The sequence below is a fragment of the Protopterus annectens genome, chromosome 2.part0 (genome assembly GCF_019279795.1).
Source record: "Protopterus annectens isolate FY-2018-M chromosome 2.part0, PAN1.0, whole genome shotgun sequence".
NCBI lineage: Eukaryota > Metazoa > Chordata > Ceratodontiformes > Protopteridae > Protopterus > Protopterus annectens.
This window is the reverse complement of record NC_056728.1, coordinates 69,510,004-69,530,185: the sequence shown is the minus strand read 5'-3', so window position 1 is coordinate 69,530,185 and position 20,182 is coordinate 69,510,004. Positions and strand designations below refer to the sequence as shown.

The following is a 20,182-nucleotide window of genomic DNA, read 5'->3' as shown; positions in this document are numbered from 1 at the left end:
AAAAAAAACTATGCTGCAACTGCCACATTGGGTTTTCATTTGCTTGAGAGTTACTTAAGTGTCTACACTACAATCTAATTTTTTTCTGGATGGCTGACTAGACATGTAATTCAAAACAAAAATACACTGATGCACCAGAAAGTTTTTCTTTTAAAAGGTTGTTGCTCCAGCCTCTCAAATAAGAAAGACATCTTTGTCCATCTGGAAAGAGATCATCCCCAGAGGAAGGATATCCTGAAAGGCATGCAAAGCTTGGAGAACTGGCCTCATCTTTATAAAGCTGAAGTGAAGTTTGGCCTCAGTCTAGGGCCACATGTATTGGACCATCCTTCCCATGTAACACACCCCACCCCAGCTGGGAGAAATCTGTGGTTAATATGGCTTTGGGAGGGGAAAAAGGAATAGTCTTCCCCAAGGCACCTCTGGGGACTGAATTAACCACTCTGTGTCCTGCAAATGTTGGTCACACGATCCTGAAAACTCCGGAGAACTCTCATGTAACATCTCACCAATGGAACTAGAATGATAGAAGATGCCACTAAACCCAACAGCTGAACAGCCAGACTGGCAGGTGATTTGGTGAGAAAGAAGGTGCAGGGTCCGACTGCATAGGGTGGACAATATGCTGGGTTCTAATCTTGCTATCTTAATGGTTGTGTCCACACAAGTGGCTATGAACTCAAGTCTGCACTGGAGAAAAATGTGATTTGCCTTGATTTACTGCGACTCCCAATTGACAGCAAAGCTGGAGTGAGTAGTTCTTGGCCGCGTTTAGTAGAGGCCTGAAAGAAGCAGTGAGGAGACAGTCACCTAGTTAAGGAAGCATATAAAACACCCATGAGGTCTGAGACAAGTTACAACCACTGTCATGCATTTGATGAACACCCAGTGGGCTGTCATGAGGTCAAAGAGCAGGGCCCTAAACTGACAGTGACTGGCTCCCAAACAGAAGCAAAGATTCCTTCTGGAGCACCTGTCCATTCTGATGTGGTAGTATGCATCCTTTAAGACCCATTAAGCACATCCAATCATCTTTCCTCTGGACATGGATGACCGTCTGTACTGTGACCATCTAGAACTTCATGTGTTTGATACACTGGTTTAAATGGCTGAGATCCAAAACTGGCCTGGGTCCCCATTATTTTTTGGCACCAAAAAATACATTATATATATCCTTGATGATCTAAAGTGACCTCCTGCATGAGTCGCTCATCTGGCAGCTTTTTTTTTTTTTTTTTTTTAATAAAGCTGTTCCCTTTGAGCGAGTGGGACATTTGTAAGTTTACATTCTGATGGTGGTGGGCAAAGAAAGGGACTACAGTAGCCTCTGGAAATAACTGCTTGTACCCAGATATCTTTGGTAATGAACGTCCAGGCTTCTGAGAGCAGAGAAAAGTGCTACCCGACCCCGACTGCATCCAGAGTGCAGTGGTCAGGCAACCATTCAGGAGCACTGATAAGACCTCTTGGAGAAAGGACCCCTGAAACCTTGATTCTGCAGGCCTCTTCTAAAAGATGGTGACGTCCACCATTACAATTCCCCCTCTGCCTGGGGGGAGAGGGGGTCTACCTCCATAAGAGTCCTGAGAAAAAACTGCAAATTTAAGGACAGTTTCTTCCACCTTTTTTGGTTTCTAGAGGAAATCCTCAAGGGGGGGGGGGTATGCCCACGGCAGAAAGCTTCTCCACCCTGTGCACTTCTTTGACCCTAGGTTTGAACAGGGCAAACCAATACAAGAAACATTTACAAAAGATGTTAAAAGACACTGCAAAGTCATACAAGTGTACCCAGGCATATCTCCTTACAGTTATGTCAGAACCTGTGGTCCTTAAAACACCAATAGTGGTGTTAGATATCAGGTGCACTGATGCATCTGAAAGGGACTGTAGGGTATTCAACTGAGATGCCAATGTTTTCTTGTCCTCTGCAGACATGGACTCAGAGATTTGGAGAGTTTCATACTCAAATCTCTCTGGAATCTAGTCATGTGTACCAAACAGTTCAGTGATCTCAGGGTGTAAGTACCTGATGCATAAATTTGCTTCTCAAATCTATCCAAAGCCCTAGAGTCCCTGGTTAGGGAGATTGACAGATTAGCTATTTTCTATACATTGCCTTAGTGCTGCCACTACTACCATGGTATCTACTGTAGTGCTATTACTGCAATAAGGATGATCTTTTGGAGCCACAATATACTTATCAGTTTTTTTGGGGATTGCTTCCACCATCCAGCTCCTTTCATGTCTGCTGAGTTAGGGGAACCACACAAGTAGTAACCAAGCTGATTCTGAAAGTCTCAAGAAACACTATTCCCTCTTGAGAGGGGGCTCCATACGACAAACCTCCTTTCTGTCTCAGTAGTTTGAGGATCACCCAAATGAGACATCCTCGATTGGTAATATGGGGGACCCTCCCCTTCATTGGAATCACTGTCTTCAATGAGTACCTCTTAGGGTGAGTCAAAGTGCCTCCTCTCTTATACATGTACTTCTTTTTTTTTTTAAAACAAGTTTATTGTTTTAACATATAAGAGAAATATCATAACAATTTTATACAAATAATTAAAAATAGGTATTATTATAATATTCAACAAAACAACTAAAGTATTTACAAAGACATCCAATACAATCAGATCAATTAATTAAACTAAAATACTGTGCTATTGAAATTAGAATTTTTTTAACAAATTTTGTAAATTATCCCATACAATAAAATGTGATGTTTTTCTAGTTGTTCTCATTCTAATTGTGCTTATTTCCATATGACACATTATATTCATAACATTTTTAAATTCATTGAACAAAGGAGGTGCATCTGAAATCCAATTTCTAGTTATTATTTTCCTAGCCACTGCTAGGATAGACCATAACAAGGGAAGCTTAATCTTTTAACACATTGAGGTACAGGTGTGTTGAATAATATAAGAGACTTAGAAATAATGAAATTATCTGTAAAAAGAGCCTGCAAAAATTCATTAATTGACTTCCAGTATTCTTTCAACTTCATACAGTCATAAAACATATGAGCCCAGTCAGCATTAATTTCTACATTACATCTCTTACATAGATTATCTTTATTATTAATTTTATTCATCATCAAAGGTGTATAAAAAGATCTATGTAAAAATTTCCATGTATAAAGTCTCCAGACAATGGAAGATGTAGTTCTATAAGCAGATTCCAATATATATTGTTTATCTTGTTGAGTTGGTGGGTCCCCATTAATAGAGGTGAAATAATTCCAGTATGAATCTACATTGTAAAAAGTTTCTTGTCTGATAATTTTATGTATATATGAAAGTTTACCTTTATCAGAAACTTTATGCTGTAAATTTATTATCAAGTAATCAATCAGTTTTGGAATAGATTCTCTAACTGTTATAGACATTAGATCTATTCTATCAATGAGATGTTGTCTAAAGATCTGAACCTCTAACCAGCAAGTTTCTCTTAGATCAAATTCTTGTTTTAAGAAATCTAGATTTTTAACTTTATTATCAGATATCAGCTGATACCAGTACTTTAGATTATTATCTATAGCTAAATGAGCTCCTTCAGAAGTAGATGACATAAGCATACCCTGAGTATAAATTATAGGGAATACAATAAAATTCCATTCCCTATACTTAGGGTGCATGAATATAAAGGTACGATAACTAATAATAATATTTAATGGGTAACAGACCATATGTTTAGGTGTAATAGGTGAAGTACAAAATTCCTTTAGCACCCACAACATGGAGTTATTTATAATCATATTTTTATGTGTTAAGGAGATTTTCATGAAGTGCATACTAATTAGCTCCCAATAATCTTTCCATTTTGCGACATATGACCGATCTATTAATAAAGTAATAACTTTTATAATAGAAGAGATAATATATAAATTAAAGTCTGGAAAAGAAATACCCCTTGAGACCAGCTATTAGTATGTTTCTTTAATGCAATCCTAGGTCTATTAGGTGCCCATAAGAAATTTAACATTAGTGTATTCAGTTTCTTGATAGTTATTTTTGTAGGTGAAAGTATTATTGATTGTATTAAGTATAAAATCTTGGGGAATATTATCATTTTAATAATTGTAAGTCTCTCCTCCATAGTAAAAACATATTATTCCAGGTATTAAAAAGATTTTGTATATTAAGAAAACAGGTATTATAGTTATTATATATAATAGATTTAATATCTTTAGATAGTATTATACCTAAATAAGTTATCTGACCTGAGTTGGGTACATATTTAGTAAAATCACTAATGAGAGTATTTTTTCGTGTATATATAGGTAGTATTTTAGTTTTTCTTCATTGCATATTAAACCAGAAATACTTTTAAAATTCATCATTTTATCAAATAAAGACTGCATAGAAGAATTAGATCCTGCTGATGTAATTAGAACATCATCTGCAAAAGTTGAATTTTTGATGTTGTATTTTCTTCTATTTCAAAACCCTCTATGTCAGTACTGTTTCTAATCAAATTAGCCCAAGGCTCCATTACTAAAGTGAATAACAGTGGAGAAAGTGGACATCCCTGCTTTGTACCTTTAAGAATGGGTATTTTTGTGAAACATGTTCCTACCTTAATATAAGGCAGCGTTCCTTTGTATAAATGCTCAATTAAATTTACAAATGCATCAGAGAAATTTGTGCACTTCAGTAAGGTAAACAGATAGTCCCAACTTACTGAATCAAATGCTGAACCTATATCAAGACTAATAAGTGTTAAATCTTTCTTTTCCTATTTGCAAAATCAATTAATGTTAAAGTTCTTCTTATATTATCAAAAGTATTTCTATTTACAATGAAGCCCGTCTGATCTATGTCTATAATGCCGGGATAATTGTCTTCAATCTATCAGCAAAAATACTCATAAACATTTTATAATCAACATTAAGTAATGAGATGGGTCGATATGAAGAACATCTAGTTGGATCTTTATTAGGTTTTAAAATTGGTGAAATAAATGTATATTGCCAAGATGGGGGGGGTTATTAACTCAGTTTGGGCCAGAATAAAAACCTTATGTATTAATGAATATGTAGTTTTAGAAAGGATTTTATATATCTCTGGTATAATACCATCATTACCCGGTGCTTTGTTTGATTTAAGCTTATTTATTTGTGTAATAACTTCTGTATATGAAATACTCCTGTCCAATAGTTTAATCTGTTGTTTATTAAGCTTTTTATTCATGTTTGTGGTTATAAACTCCTTTATTTTATCTTTAGGTTCCATGTTAATGTTGTTATGGTTAATCTTGTGAAAGTGATTTCTAAATTCATCCAGTATTTCTGGTATACTAGAAACATTCTTCTTTTTCCTTAGAGAAAAGATTTCTTTGATATGGTTTTGTTTATTCAATCTTTTTGTTTTATTTTTAAGTCTATGTAAGTATTTGGGGCTTATTGAATAAGACAAAACTTGTATTTCTCTAAAGTTATTTTAACTTTATGAGTTAAAATTTCTTTGTATTTCTCATTTAGTTTGTTTATTTCTTCAATAACTTTCTTGTCCATAATATTTTCTTTATTATTATGTTTATAAGAGTCTAGTTTACTTTGAATATCTAACAATTCCTTATCCCAAGATTTCCTTTTGTTATTATACCATCTGATACTTTGTTCATATAGATATGATTTTAAGGCATCCCAAACATAGACAATGGAGACTTCAGGAGTATTATTTATGTCTAGAAAATGTTGTACTTCTGAAAGTATATATTCTTTATAGTCTTTTAGCTGAGTTAAGTATGCTGGTATCCTTTTGATCTGAACATTATGAGTATTTTTATCATGAATTCAAAACAATTGAGTTATGATCAGATATAGGACATGAAATGATTTTGGAATTAATTAAATCTGTTACCATCTGGTTAGAAATAAAGACCCTATCTATTTTTGAATAAGTTTTGTATCTGTTAGAAAAAAGGTGTATGGTAATGATTTTGACTATCTGATTATTAATATCATTCAAATGATAAGAATTAGCAAAATCATTTAAATGTTTTGCATTAGATGTAATTCTTCTTTTCTTTATAGTGGTAGTATCACTTTCATGTAGTATACAATTAAAATCACCAGCTAAAATAATATCCCCTATAGAGAATGATATGATCTTATCAATATGATGTTTCACTGTATTAATACCAATTCCAGGTATCCAGTATACATTAATTAAAGTGTAAGTCTTCCCATTAATTTGTATTGTAACCATACAAAACATTCCTTTGTCATCCTGATAAGACTTAATGGTTTTAGGAATGGGCATACTTTTATTCCATAAAATAGCCACTCCTCTTTTTTCTGAGTGTGCTCTGAACTAACCAATACTGCATACTTATTAGTGGCTAGTTTATCAATATCTTTTTTCAAGAGATGGGTTTCTTGCAGGAAGACTAGATTGGCCTTGTGTAGATTAATGTATCTTATTAGGCTTGCCCTTTTACACGGATTATTCAATCCATTAATGTTTAAAGAAATTCCTTTTAAAGATGTCATTTGGCATTTTTAAAACTCAAGAATCTTATGATCGAAATAACAAATAACAAGATAAATCATGTTACATCTCCTCTTTTAGGTGTACCCTTAAATATAGCTGTATTTATTAAATCTCTTATGGGATTTTGTATAGGATTCAATTTTGTTTGTAGTGACAATGAGTGTACAAAATATATTGTGGATGTCAAAACTATATACATATAACAATGAACAAGTGAAAATAATGTAAGGATTAAACCTTGCATCCCGCCTGAAGTTGAAAACTCCAACTTAGAGCAGTATTTACTACTCAAGTTAACCCCCTACCCTAAGCAGCAGTACCTCAGCTACCACCTTATCAATTTAATACTAGTTATATTTAACTGAGGTTAACAGTTTTCAATTCAATTATCTATCAAGACAAAACTACACATTTGGTAAAACAGCATCATATAAACTAAAATAAACTTTTTTTTTTTTTTTTTTTTTTTTAAACTGTTCATACTATTATATAGATCTATGTAATATATAACACTTGAATTCTAATAGCATTCAAATAATCTTAACGTTAGAAATCAAGAGGAGAGAAAATTATGTTCTAACATTCATTTAAATCAAAAACTTTGGCTAATATGATTCAGACATTACATGCATTAAGATGCATCTATTTTCTGTCATGTGAATTCTATCAACAGCTTCCAAAAAATCTTGAATTGTTTGTATATGAGCATTTACTTAAACTCATTATTGTCAATAGAGTAAAATATTGTATTCATAAAAATTATTATAAATCATATTGCATAGTTATGCAGATTCTCAGAAACACCTGCGTTACCTAAAAAAAAAAAGCCATCACACACATAAACACAGACACACACACATACATATACACACACACATATACACACACACACACACACACACACACATACACATATATACATAGATACACATACCACACATATATATATATATATATATATATATATATATATATATATATATCTGATCTCACTGAGTTGTGTGTTAGTAGAGCACTATCCTACTTGCTGTCCCTAGAATAAATCTGTCTGCTTTATACAAAATAATGCACAGCAAACACATATTAGTAACCAGATTTTACAATCATGCTAACCTACTGCTTTAAAATATATCACATGACATTTCTTCCAGAATAGAGTTATAAGATTATTTATGCTTGCCAATCAGATGAATTAAATGAGTTATAGTAAAGTATATGTTTGGGACACAAGTTTTAACACAGATTATTATGCTACTGTTAAGTAGATTTTCAAAACATTTAAATAAATGTTTCATTTTCTATGCCTTCTAAAATAAGATATTTACTTGCTACAAGAAACTACATCATCTAAACTCATCATAACTGACATATTTTATGAATAGAGTATTTTCCTGAATCTGTGGTGTGTCAGTGTGATAACCTTGTCAATGTTTATACTAACTGCTTTCAGTTTCTCTGTGAAAATTCTGTGAGTGAAGCTTCTGAGGAAACTCATGGACACTATGCATGAGACAGCCCACATCCCAGATTGTCTCCCTTAACATTTTGGCGGGAAACTTATTAAAACTTGTGGCAAACATTCATTTTGTCAATAGAGTAAAATATTGTATTCATAGAAATTATTATAAATCATATTGGATAGTTATGCAGATTCTCAGAAAAAAAAAAGCCATCACACTCACACACACACACACACACACACACACACACACACACACACACATATATATATATATATATCTGATCTCACTGAGTTGTGTGTTAGTAGAGCACTATCCTACTTGCTGTCCCTAGAATAAATCTGTCTGCTTTATACAAAATAATGCACAGCAAACACATATTGGTAACCAGATTTTACAATCATGCTAACCTATTGCTTTAAAATATATCACATGACATTTCTTCCAGAATAGAGTTATAAGATTATTTATGTTTGTCAATCAGATGAATTAAATGAGTTATAGTAAAGTATATGTTTGGAACACAAATTTTTAACACAGATTATTATGCTGCTGTTAAGTAGATTTTCAAAAACATTTAAATAAATGTTTCATTTTTATGCCTTCTAAAATAAGACATTTACTTACTACAAGAAACTACATCATTTAAACTCATTATAACTGACATATTTTATGAACAGAGTATTTTTCCTGAATCTGTGGTGTGTCAGTGTGATAACCTTGTCAGTGTTTATACTAACTGCTTTCAGTTTCTCTGTGAGAATTCTGTGATTTGAAGATTCTGAGGTAACTCAAGGACATTGTGCATAAGACAGCCCACATCCCAGATTGTCTCTCTTAACATTTTGGCAGAAACTTATTAAAAACTAGTGACAAACATTCATTTAGCAGTGTAAATGCATCTAAACATGACAGAACCTCCACAATGTATTCCACAGATCATCACAGCCTCTATGCAAGTGAAATTAAACTCAAAATTACCAGCAAGCAATAAAACTCAGCATTCTTCTCCCAACTTAATTTTCATACAAATCCTATTATTCACTGTGCCCACACAGTCTAAAGCATTTCTATATATTAATAAAGAAAAGAAAAAGAGAGTAGAAAATAAAAGGGAGTGAGGCAGAAATAAATGTAAGAGAAAGCTGGAAGAAGTATATACAATGGAATGTTACTTACTGTTTATATTAATAGAGTTAAAAATAAAACATATTATTTACTCTTATTTAGTTCTGATTATTATTAGTTAAAGCATGACAGATTATTTACAAACAAGCATAAGCAGTATAATCAAGAAAGTATAATTAGAAATAGCATTTGAAGAACTTATAAACTTTTACAAGAAATAAATATGTTATTATTCTATTAATGATATTTTCATTACTGTTCACTCCCTGCCCTCCCCCACCCTTTACCCACTACATAATCTAAATAGAATGTCATTGTTTAAACAAAGAAAATAATAAAAGAAGAAGGAAAAAAAAAGGTAAAGATAAAAAATGTATCAAATTACTAACCTTACTTTTTTCAGAAAGAAAAACAAATCGAGTCACAGCCTGCCATTAAATCCTCAGGCATTTTGACTGGTTATGAAACAAAACATTTTGTTGCACATAGAGAATAACTTTGATTAAATCTTTTCCAAAATATTTGTGGCTTTCTGGAAATGCAGGAACTATATTCAAAAAGATTAATAATGAACTAAAATGATGAGAGAGAAAAAACATATAACAAATCATTTGTTTTTTAGTCTCTTCTTCTTCTCTGAAGTCTTCCAGGAAGCTTCAGTTGCCAATCTCTTTAATGAAGAACTAGCCCATTCCATTTCTTCTATTTTATCCAAAATCCTTTTTTCTTTGACAAACAGTAAAGCAGAGTCTAAATCATCGAAGACCTTAGGACCATCAGGAAGGAAGATTTTAAGCTTGGCAGGAAACAGAAGGTATGTTTTAAACTGTGCTTTTTTAAGCTCCCTTATTAGTGGCAGAAAAACTTTTCTTTTAGCAATTACCATGGAAGAATAGTCATTGTCAAAATGCACAGTTGCCTCATTAAACTTAACAGGAGCTTTAGCCCAAGCAGATTTAAGAACCATCTCTATCAAAAGATGATAGAAATCTAACTATAACTGATCTAGGACAGTTTTTGTTAGAGTTAGTATTAGCTATAGATCTATGTGCTCTTTCGATACCAAAAGAGAATGCTTCTGGCAAATCTAAAGTTTTAGGGAGCCATGTTGTTAAAAAAGAAGTAATATTGTTACCTTCAATATTTTCTGGCAGTCCAAAAATCCTAATGTTATTGCGCCTAGATCTATTTTCCAGGTCATCCAGCTTTGTTTGTAAATGTGTATTTTGTTTCAGCAGAAACTCAATGTTGATTTCCTGTTCTTGTATTTTATTTTCCATGTCATTCACAGCTTCTTCTATGCCTGTCATCTGGATCTTCTGTTGTTGCAGGTCCATATGTAACAAGTCTATTTGTTTTGTAGTTTTTTCTATGAAAGTGTCTATTTTAGTATCTATTTTATCCATCTTAGCAGTAAGTTGCTGGACTATAATTATGAGAGACTGAAGTTCTTTCTTGATGCTGGAGTCTTGAGAATTTGTCTTACTGGAACTCATTTCAGACTGATAAACTGACAAGAAAATTTCCAAAGTAATTTCTGACAGGAATATTATTAAGATTTCCTTTCTTTTTTAGATATAGTTCAAGAACTATATAAAACAAACATATTTAGAAAGAAAATTACTTCAAGAATTAATTTTTTAAGTAATTAATTCCTGTCAATGTAATGAAATTGGTGGAGCTGAAGAAATCTGCTGCTATCCTGTGTTCATCCTTGGCCACGCCCCCTCTTATACATGTACTTCTGAGGGAACTCATGCATGGGGGTGTTTCAGGAGAGGACTTGAAAGACTGAGGGGTTTCCTGAACACAGAGGCTAGCAAGAACCAGTTGGCCCAACAGGATATATGGTACAGCCTCAAAACACAGGTTTATTCACTGAGGGGTGAGAGGACCACAGAAGGGAAGAAGAGTATCTAACACTGGAGACAGCTCTACTGACCACCTCAAAGGCAGAAGCAGAGGAAAAATCCAAAGTAAAAGCTGACCAGACCAGGATGAACCAAGGAATCACCCTGGCCCTGCTCCAAGACCAATGTTGGAGCTGAGCTATCTAACACGGAGGCTCAGAGAGGAGGGGATGGCTAAACAATAGATGAACTTTTGGTGAGCATTTGTGCTGGGAATTTTGTAGTTACATTTCTTAAAGCCTGACAGTTTGTCCAACATGACAAAAACAAATGCTACAGAAGAAAAGCAACAAGAACATAAAAGTCTGCCCAGAAAGGTATTAACAACTACCAAAAATGGTATTAATAATACAAGCCAAAGGAACAGAGTAGAAGAAAAATGAAACCAGTAATCAGATTTAAAAAAAGAAACCAGGAAAAGGAATCTTCCCAACACAATCTTAAGAAAAACAAATTCAATAGGTTAAAAAACTTAGTTTAGGTGAGCCCGAGCAAGTGAATCACGTCTGAACTCAAAGTGCAGCAAACTAAATCTGAGGTAATGTTGGGAACAGAATGGGGATTATAGGTAAGGGGAGGCGCCTTAGAGGGGGATCCTAAAGTCTGAAGCAGCCAAAGTCTGATCTGAAGACCCATCAGTTGAAGAACTGATGGAAAAGACAACATCAGATCCATTGTTTTATCCAAAATGTTGAGCCAAACATAAGAGATATGAGCTTACCTTAGCAAGCAGTCTATGTGAGGACTATCCATGAGTCCATGGTTAAATAATTCTTCGGGACATGCAATAGAGCACGCAAAAATTCTTGATAAAGGTGTGTATATGCACAAAGGACCAATTGGCTTTGTCAAAAATGTCCAAACTAATACACACTTGAAGAAACCACTGACAGCAGCCACTCCTCTACTGGAATGACAGCTAACAGCAGCATTTGTCAACAGCAGGTTAGAGGAATGATGTCAAAAGTTTGCTGCCAGTTCTCTTGGAAAATGGCCATCAGCCAACTGCAAGCTCTCCTTCTCCTTTCTCCGAAAGGAAGAGGCTTAATAACAGTATGTCATCCTAAACTTTCTCCAGGTAAGCCTGAGCTGTTGATGCAGGTCCATTCTCCCTTGGTTACTACCAACCACAAAAAAAAAAAAGAGATACTGATGGAACGGTTCAGGGAAACCTCCACAACTACCTTCAGGAAGGCAGAGGGGTTTGCCTTGAAGGGGCATCTTATATTGAAGCCCAGATACAATTCACTGCACATAACTGGATGAAGTTCTGATACAGACCTTGTGAAGATATCTACTGGGAAGGCAGTCTTCCATGAAACAAACTTCAATGCTGCTGAGCAAGCAGGCTCATACAATAAGTGGGTACAGCCTACCTGCATGAAGTTCAGGTCTACAGAGGGAAAGGGAAAGGAAGCACTGATTTCTGGAGCTGTGTGACAAGAAACTGCTAGGCTGCAGTTCTACCCTCCACACGATCATAATGCTCAAAACTCTACTCAAATGTTATGACAAGGTCTACAGTCCACTGCCAAACTTACATAGTTCCTCTACAAAGTCAGTATGCCTCACTATCATATTTTGACACTTCCACAACACAATACTATACATTCTCTATGTGTTTCTACAGGGGAAAGACCCCAACCCCAAACTCACCCCACACAGTCCTCTAAGTTAAAATTATACCTCCAAGGTCACAACATTTGAGAAACAGGAAACATTACTTTTGTAAAATCTTACCATAACGATAGATGCCCTCCTCTTCCCTACTGCAGTATACTTAACATGAAGGAGCTGTCTGACACAATGACCCAATGTTAGCCAGTATACAAAAGACTGTTACTACTATATTTACTACTAGGGGTGCGTGGTACATCGCACATAGGCAGCTGTTGTACATCAGCGATAAAAGCGACATATGCATACACCCTCCTCAGAACAGAGTGTCTCAGAAGGAACGCCCGTCTAATGGGGTATGTAGGTCAAGTATTTCCAAGCAAAAACAAAGTGAGTGAGGAGGAGGGAGGGATGGAATACTGCAACAGGAAAGACAAAGACATCTATCGTTAAAGTAAGATTTATCACAACTAATTATGTCCTTCTATTCCTCTGTTGCAGTATTCTTAACGTGAGGAAGACTACCAAATGTCATAAGGAAAGGAAGGAGGCAGAGGAGAGTTCCATCAAGCTATGGAGAATAGCCCTTGGAAACCCTGACCTAGACTTAGAAGTGTTGTCCAATCTATAATAATGTTTGTTGAAGGTATGGACTGAAGATCAGGTGGCTGCCTCCAGAATGGAGTTAGTGTCCATTCCTATGAAGAAGGCACCAGAGAAATAAACAGCCCTGGTAGAATGTGCCTTAACAGGGGATGGGAAGCTCGTTCCATGATGCTAGTAGCAGATGTAAATGACGTTAGAGATCTAGCTGGAAATAGTGTGTTTAGAGACAGGGAGCCCTAAAGCTCTAGGGTGGAATGAGACAAACAACTGGTCTGACTTTCTGATATCCTTAGTTTTGTCAAGATAAAACCTAAGCTGTCTATGCGCATCCAAGGTGTGCAACATCCCCTCCTCAGAGTTCTGTGGAGGGGGAAAAAAAGGTAGGTAAGTGGGTGGACTGGTAGGGTCAGTGTGGAGAGACACTGTCTCTGTGGAACACCAAAAAGGGAGGGGAAGCCATTAGGGCCTGTAGCTCAGAAACCCTTCTTAGCTGAGGTTAGTGCAAGCAGCAAAATAGTTTTCCAGGAGCAAATTTTCAAGGAAGCAGAAGTTGCTGGCTCAAAAGAAGCAAGGGTCAAATTCTCTACAAATTTAAGATCCCAAGGGGGTGCCACAGGTTTCCTGGGGGGATGTCTTATGTGAAGGAAGCCTTTTAAGAATTGTTTATCCTCAAAATTGGAAGCTAGAGGAGGAGACAGAGGCAGAAATAGCTGACATGTGCACTCTGACTAAAGAGTAAGTTAAGTCAGCATCTAGTAATTCACACAAGTATGAGAGAACCAGAGGGACGTCCACTGTCAGTGAGTACTGGTATAAGTAAGATTTCCTTGCATTGGGTTTCCTGGCCTCCTACAGAAACCTGAGCATGTCCTCTGAAAGAAAGGTGTCTGAAAGGAATTAAGACCCTATCACCCACAACATCAGCTGAAGGGTAGACAAGTGAGGATAGATTAGAGTTCCTTTGTGTTATGTGAGAAGTTCCATTCTGTGGAGTAACTTATGGTGATCCACCTTGGCTAAATGCAGGAGCAGTGGGACAGTACAGTTGTGTATACTTACCATAAATGTAGATGTTTGAGTGTATTCATTGTTGCAGTCATCACACTTGGGTTATCTGCCTGCAGGTAGCCCTCGGTTGGCCTTAATACCAGAGTCTTGAGATTTCTGCGTCTGACGCAGTCACCTCTTCCATGACGTCAAAACATCAGGGGTATAAAACATGCAGCCAATGCCGTTACTTCTGTTTTTCTTGCCCCAGATGTCAGGAGCCCCCAAAATAGGAAGTAATTACATGGTGTGGAACACCTCCAGTAAAAAGTAAATACCGCAGCCATAAGATATGGCCAAAAAGAGGATAGGTAGAAAGTCTAGAAAAGTCGGGGTGCTGGAGGAAGGGTAATCAGGACTGCAAAAGTGAATACACTCGAACATCTACATTTATTGTACATGTACACAACTGTACTATGTTCTTCGTGTTTCACTGTTGCAGTCATCACACTTAGGTTGATTCCCAAAGCTGAGTAAGGGTGGAGGCAGTCAAGAAGTGTTAGGGCTGACTAGCAGGCCTTGGTAAGACTGCTGTGGCAAATCCAGCTCTGGATTTAGAAAAGACAGGTAAGTGGTAATGCTTGGTGAAGGTGTGTACCTAATTCCAGGTTGCAGCTTCCAGGATGTCCCTGGTAGGGACTCCCCTGAGAAATGCTGTAGTAGTTGAGGTAGCCCTAGTGGAATGAGTTCTGATCCCCTGTGGGGTAGGTTTTTCCATGGTGGTTGTAACAGAAATGGATGCAATGTGCTACCATTTGGAAATGGTTTGCTTTAAAATGGCCTTGCCCTCTGCCCCTGTAGAAAAGCTGACTAGCAGCTGGTCAGATTTTCTGAAAGGCAGCTGTCTGTGCACGTCCAAGGAGTGCAGGATCCTCTTCCCTTTATTCTGAGGATTAGAGAAAAGTGTTGGTAAATGGATGGATTGGTTTAGGGCCACACTGGATACCACCTTGGGCATAAATGATGGGTTAGTCCTGATGGAAACCTTGTCAGCCTGGAAAATAACGAAGGGTTCCACAGCCATTAGGGCCTGTAGCTTAGACACTCTTCTTGCTGAAGTGATGGCTAGAAGTAAGGCTGTTTTCCAAGACAAGAATTTTAAAACTGCTGTAGCTGCAGGTTCAAACGGGGGGAGCGTGAGCTTCTCTAGTGTCAAGTTAAGGTCCGAGGCAGGGGTGGGAGCTCTCCTTGGGGGTCTTAAATAGTTAGCTCCTCTCAGGAACTGTGGGATCAGAGGGTGAGAAAAGAGAGGTGGCTCCATATTGTAATGAGCTGAGATGGCCGAGGTGTGAATCTTAACTGATGAGAAGGAAAAGCCTTTGTGGAGCAGCTCTGCTAGGTAATCTAGAATTTGAGGTAGGGAGGGCACGGCAGTGCCCTTTCCTAGAGAGACTGGCTCTAAGAACATACCTTTTCTACTTTTCTGAAAAGGATTTCCTAGTACCAAGCCTTCTGGCCTCAAGGATGACGTCCAGCACTTGTTTGTTGAGGATTGCATTGTTGTGTTCAGGGAAGAAGCCAGGCTGCACAGTTCAGTGTTTGCAGCTGAGAATGCAAAATCTGTCCCTCCTGCTAGGACAGCAGGAAGGGGGTCTGAAGTAGGTGCCAGGGTGGCACTGCTGTCAGACTGCGTAGGTGTAGGTACCAGTGCTGGCATGGCCAGTTTGGTGTGATAAGGATTGTCCTTGGTCTGTCCTGCTTGATCATGAGTAGTACTTTTGAGAGGAGGGGCAAAGGGGGAAACAGAGGTTTTCCCATGTGAAAGATAGGGCATCCACTCGCCATGCTTGGCTGTGGGGATTTCTGGTGCAAAGTTTGTTCAATTGATGGTTTGGGGAGGGGGGGGGGGGGGGCAAAAAGGTCCACTTCTGGAATCCCACACCTGTTGATTAGAAATTTAAATGAGTTGGGTTCCAGTTTCCACTCATGTGGGTCCAGTAGCTGTCTGATTAAGTTGTCTGTCAATGTCTTTTGTTTGCCTGGTAGGAATTGAGCTTGCAGGTGCACTTGGCTGCTCAAGGCGGTGTTCCACAGGGCCATGGCAAACCTGCAGAGTGGGCAGGAATGAGTTACCCCCTGCTTGTTTATGTACCACATATCTGTGGTGTTGTCTGTCTTTATCAAGAGTTGTCCTAAAAGGAAAAGGTATTTGAAGGCTGTCAGAGCATTCTGTACAGCTAACATTTCTTTTGATTGATATGCAGGTGAATTTGTCTTGGGCGTCATTGCCCTTGAATGCATTTGCCTGCCAAGTGTGCCCCCAATGCATAGTGTAATGTGCCTGTTGACTGGGCTTGGGTGGCAAGAGATTGAGTGAAAGGAAGTCCCTTGTTGTGGTTTCAAGCCTCTGCCCACCAAAGGAACTCTGCCCTTAGACAAGGAATGATCGGAATCAGTGCTTTCAAGACCTGAGAGTGTTGACACCAGAGACTCTAAGTACCACTGAAGTTTCCTCATATGCAGTCTTGCATATGGAATTAGAAGAATGCGTGAGGCCATAAACCCTAGGGCTTGCAGTATTTTTCTTGCAGGTAGCTGGGTCTAGGAGGCCATTAGTTTGAAGTAGTTTGTCAAATGAACCTGCTTTTCTAGAGTGAGGAATGCCATCTGGGAAGTTGTGTTCAAGCTTGCTCCCAGGAATACAATCTTTTTTGTCTGGGCACCAGATGTGCTTTCTTTTCGCTGATGGTATATCCCAGAAAAGTTAGAAGTCTCCTTAAAAATAACAGGTGCTGAAGGAGCAATTCCTGACTATTTGCCTGAATCAGGCAATTGCCCAAGTACGGGTAAATTTGAATATTTCTATGCCTGCAGTATGCAATGGATGGAGCCAGGCACTTTGTTAATACCCTGAGCGCAGTAAATAAGCCAAAGGGAAGTGCATAGAGCCTACCCTGAAACGTAGACATTTCCTGCAAGATTCCCTAATGGGGATGTACAGATAAGCTTCTTTTAAGTCTAGGGTGATTAGCCAGGAGTTCTTGGCTAGCACAGGAAGCAGCTGTTGTAGAGTAAGCCTTTTGAATTTTGGGAACACCAGGGAGGTGCTGAGAATGGACAGATCTACGATAGGGCACCATGAGCTCTCTTTTCTGGGCACCAGGAACAGTCTGGAATAGAAACCCTGTCCCCTTTGCGCTATTGGAACAGGATGAATAACCCTGATACTTAGAAGACAAAGTACTTGCTTTTGATCCTCCGGCCACTGGTTTGGAGGAAGGTCTGGCACCCCGCTTGAGGTTGGCAGTGAGTGAAAGTAGAATCTGTATCCCTGGGATACGATGCTTAGGACCCATTGGTCCTGGGTAATGGACATCCCATTTTTTAGCATGCAGGGCGAGTTTTCCTCCTAGGGGTGCAAGTACTTGGGCATGGCTGGGAAGAATGATAGACAAGTCATTGTGAACTTTTTCCATAAGGGGGTGGCTTACCACTCCCAGTTTTAGAGGTGGGAGCACTCCATTGATTAGATCTCTACACATGCTGAGACTGTAGTTTTGGTGGTCTGTTGCCCCTGGGTTCGGACCGAGAAAGTTTGGGAGGGACTAAAAAGTACCAGTTTTTAGAAAGCCAACGTCTACTGAATCTAGGTGGCTGTACCTGTAAGAAATCTTTAACAGTTTGCATAGATTTAGCTTTTTCCTCCATCTTTTTAAGAACAACTTCTGCTTTTGTGCCAAACAAGCGTTCCTGGTTTAATGGAGTATCTAGCAATTTTGCTTTGACATGGTCTGGCAAGATTCGTTCCTCCAGCCAAGCATGCCTTCTCAGTACACACCCAGTGACAGCAGCCCTGCAAGATGCTTCTAAGGCATCAAAACCACCCTGCAAACTATGTTTACTAACTTGGTTTGCAGAATGCATCAACTCTTGTAAATCTTTCTTCTCTGCACAATCTGGAAGCAACAACATTTTCTGTTTAATTAGTTCCATGATATACTGCTGATACTTTAACATGTGAAACTGGCAATTTAAATCCCTTATGGCAAGAGTTGCAGAGGTGTATACCTTCTTACCCCATCTGTCTAACGCTCTAGAATCCCTGTCCAAAGGGGTAGGGTTTTGGCCTGTAGTGGCCTTAATACCTTTAGGTCCCTGGGAAATGGTCTCTGGATCCGCAGTGGGATTCTTAAAGAGAAATTGGTGTGAGTCAGGTACTCTGTAGTACCTATCAGGCTTTCTAGGAGCTGGAGGTAAAGAATCAGGAGCAAGACTGGACTCCATGAAGACATCTACAATATCCAGGACAGGGGGTATAGCTAGAGGCCTGTGCTGAGGCAAGTCTAAAAATTCTCTTAGTCTCTTTTTGGACTGTGGGTAGTCCTGGCATTCCCAGCGGAAATGCTCTCTTAAGGTATGCAAGGTTTCAACAAAAGAAAAGTCCTCTGGAGGGGAGGTAGAGGGAATGGAATCCTCTGCATCTGCATCTACACCTATGTTTTAATATTTTTAGAGTTTATATTAAACATATAGGTATATATGTATATTTTTATATTTTTATAATTAAGAATATATATGTGCTAGATATTGTTTTGAAATGTGATCATATATATGTATATGTCTAGTTTCTTTAACAAATGCTTTTTTGCAGTGTGTTTCTTTAAATTTTTTAAATTGTACATTTGAATAAGTCATGTGACTTTGGCTGCAGTCACATGACTACTAGGCCTGTATAAAAGCAGTTGCTTTGTGTATATGTATGTATTTAGTATTGAGAAAGGGTTCATACCAAAGCTTTAAGGCCATAAAGTGATTTGTTCTCAGCATTCCTTGTGTGATTTTGGATCTTTTGCAGTTTTTTTTTCTATCATTAGTATTACTCTGCTGGACTGTTTAGTAACTATATTTGGTAGCCTTTCTTGCAGCCTGTTATCTTTTTTGGATATATGGAATCACTACATTCGTTGTTTTCACAAGAAGTTAATCCTTTGTTGGACTTTGTTCCTGTCATGGCTCCTGAAAATGGAGCAGGTTACTTTGGACAACTCTTCTAAAGGTGACATTGATACTTTTAACTATAAAATTGCATTGCTTGAACGTAGTTGGTTCATACAAGCGTTTTCAGTGGCAGAGATTTAGCTTCTCTGCATACCTTAAAATGGGGATAGTCCTCGTGGACTAAGAATATTGAAAATGCCATCGTATGGGAATGTGTACCCTGAACTCCTCAAAAGGTGGCAGCAAATGAACTTGAAGCTAAGCTTAGATTATATGTCACTAATGAATGAATATTTTATGTCTGTTGAACAAGATTTGAAGACTGAAATTATTAAATTAGATGAAGAACTGAAATCACTTGTATGTTTTTCAGAGATGTCATCCAAATATAACCATCTATTCAGTAAATTTCGTGAATTAGATGACAAGCTTGAGCTAGTTAAGAAAAGAAAACTTTCTCGAGACATTAATGATTTCAGAGTGGGTCACATCTTCTCTTGGCCCAGGAAGGACCCAAGAGAATCAACTATGGTAACATCCAACAAAAATCATAATGCAAAAACTTTTGCTGGTACTTCTATTAGGCTAGATGCATTTCAGCCCCTTGATTCAAATCTGACTGTTGGCCAATTCTACACAAACAGACACTGTCACTTTAACTCCTTCTGAGTCTGTAACCATTGCCTCTTCTAGTAGCTGTTAACACTGACGCCGTAATGACGTCCGCTATGGATACCTCATCAACTGCTGCCTTGAACTTAGTATCGGATGTGCAGCATGTTAATAAAAAAACGCATCAGTCGACTTTAAACTTCACAGAGAAGCGGTTTCAGTTAGAGAAACCGAACGTGCAGGACTCTTTAAACAAGAGGGAACCATTATCGATGAAGCTAGAGACTTCGTCAGTGAAACGCAAATCGACAGTCCGTTGAGACAGGGCAAGAATGCCCGCAAGTAGTAAGAGGTGTTTTAAACATCT

General features: G+C 37.7%; 1 protein-coding gene across 1 annotated transcript in view; it reads right to left on the bottom strand.

Moving 5' to 3' along the window:
* Positions 1–20,182, bottom strand: part of PCNT (pericentrin) — a gene marked incomplete in the record, with an annotated part of 2,997,294 nt that overhangs the window by 2,284,037 nt on the left and 693,075 nt on the right.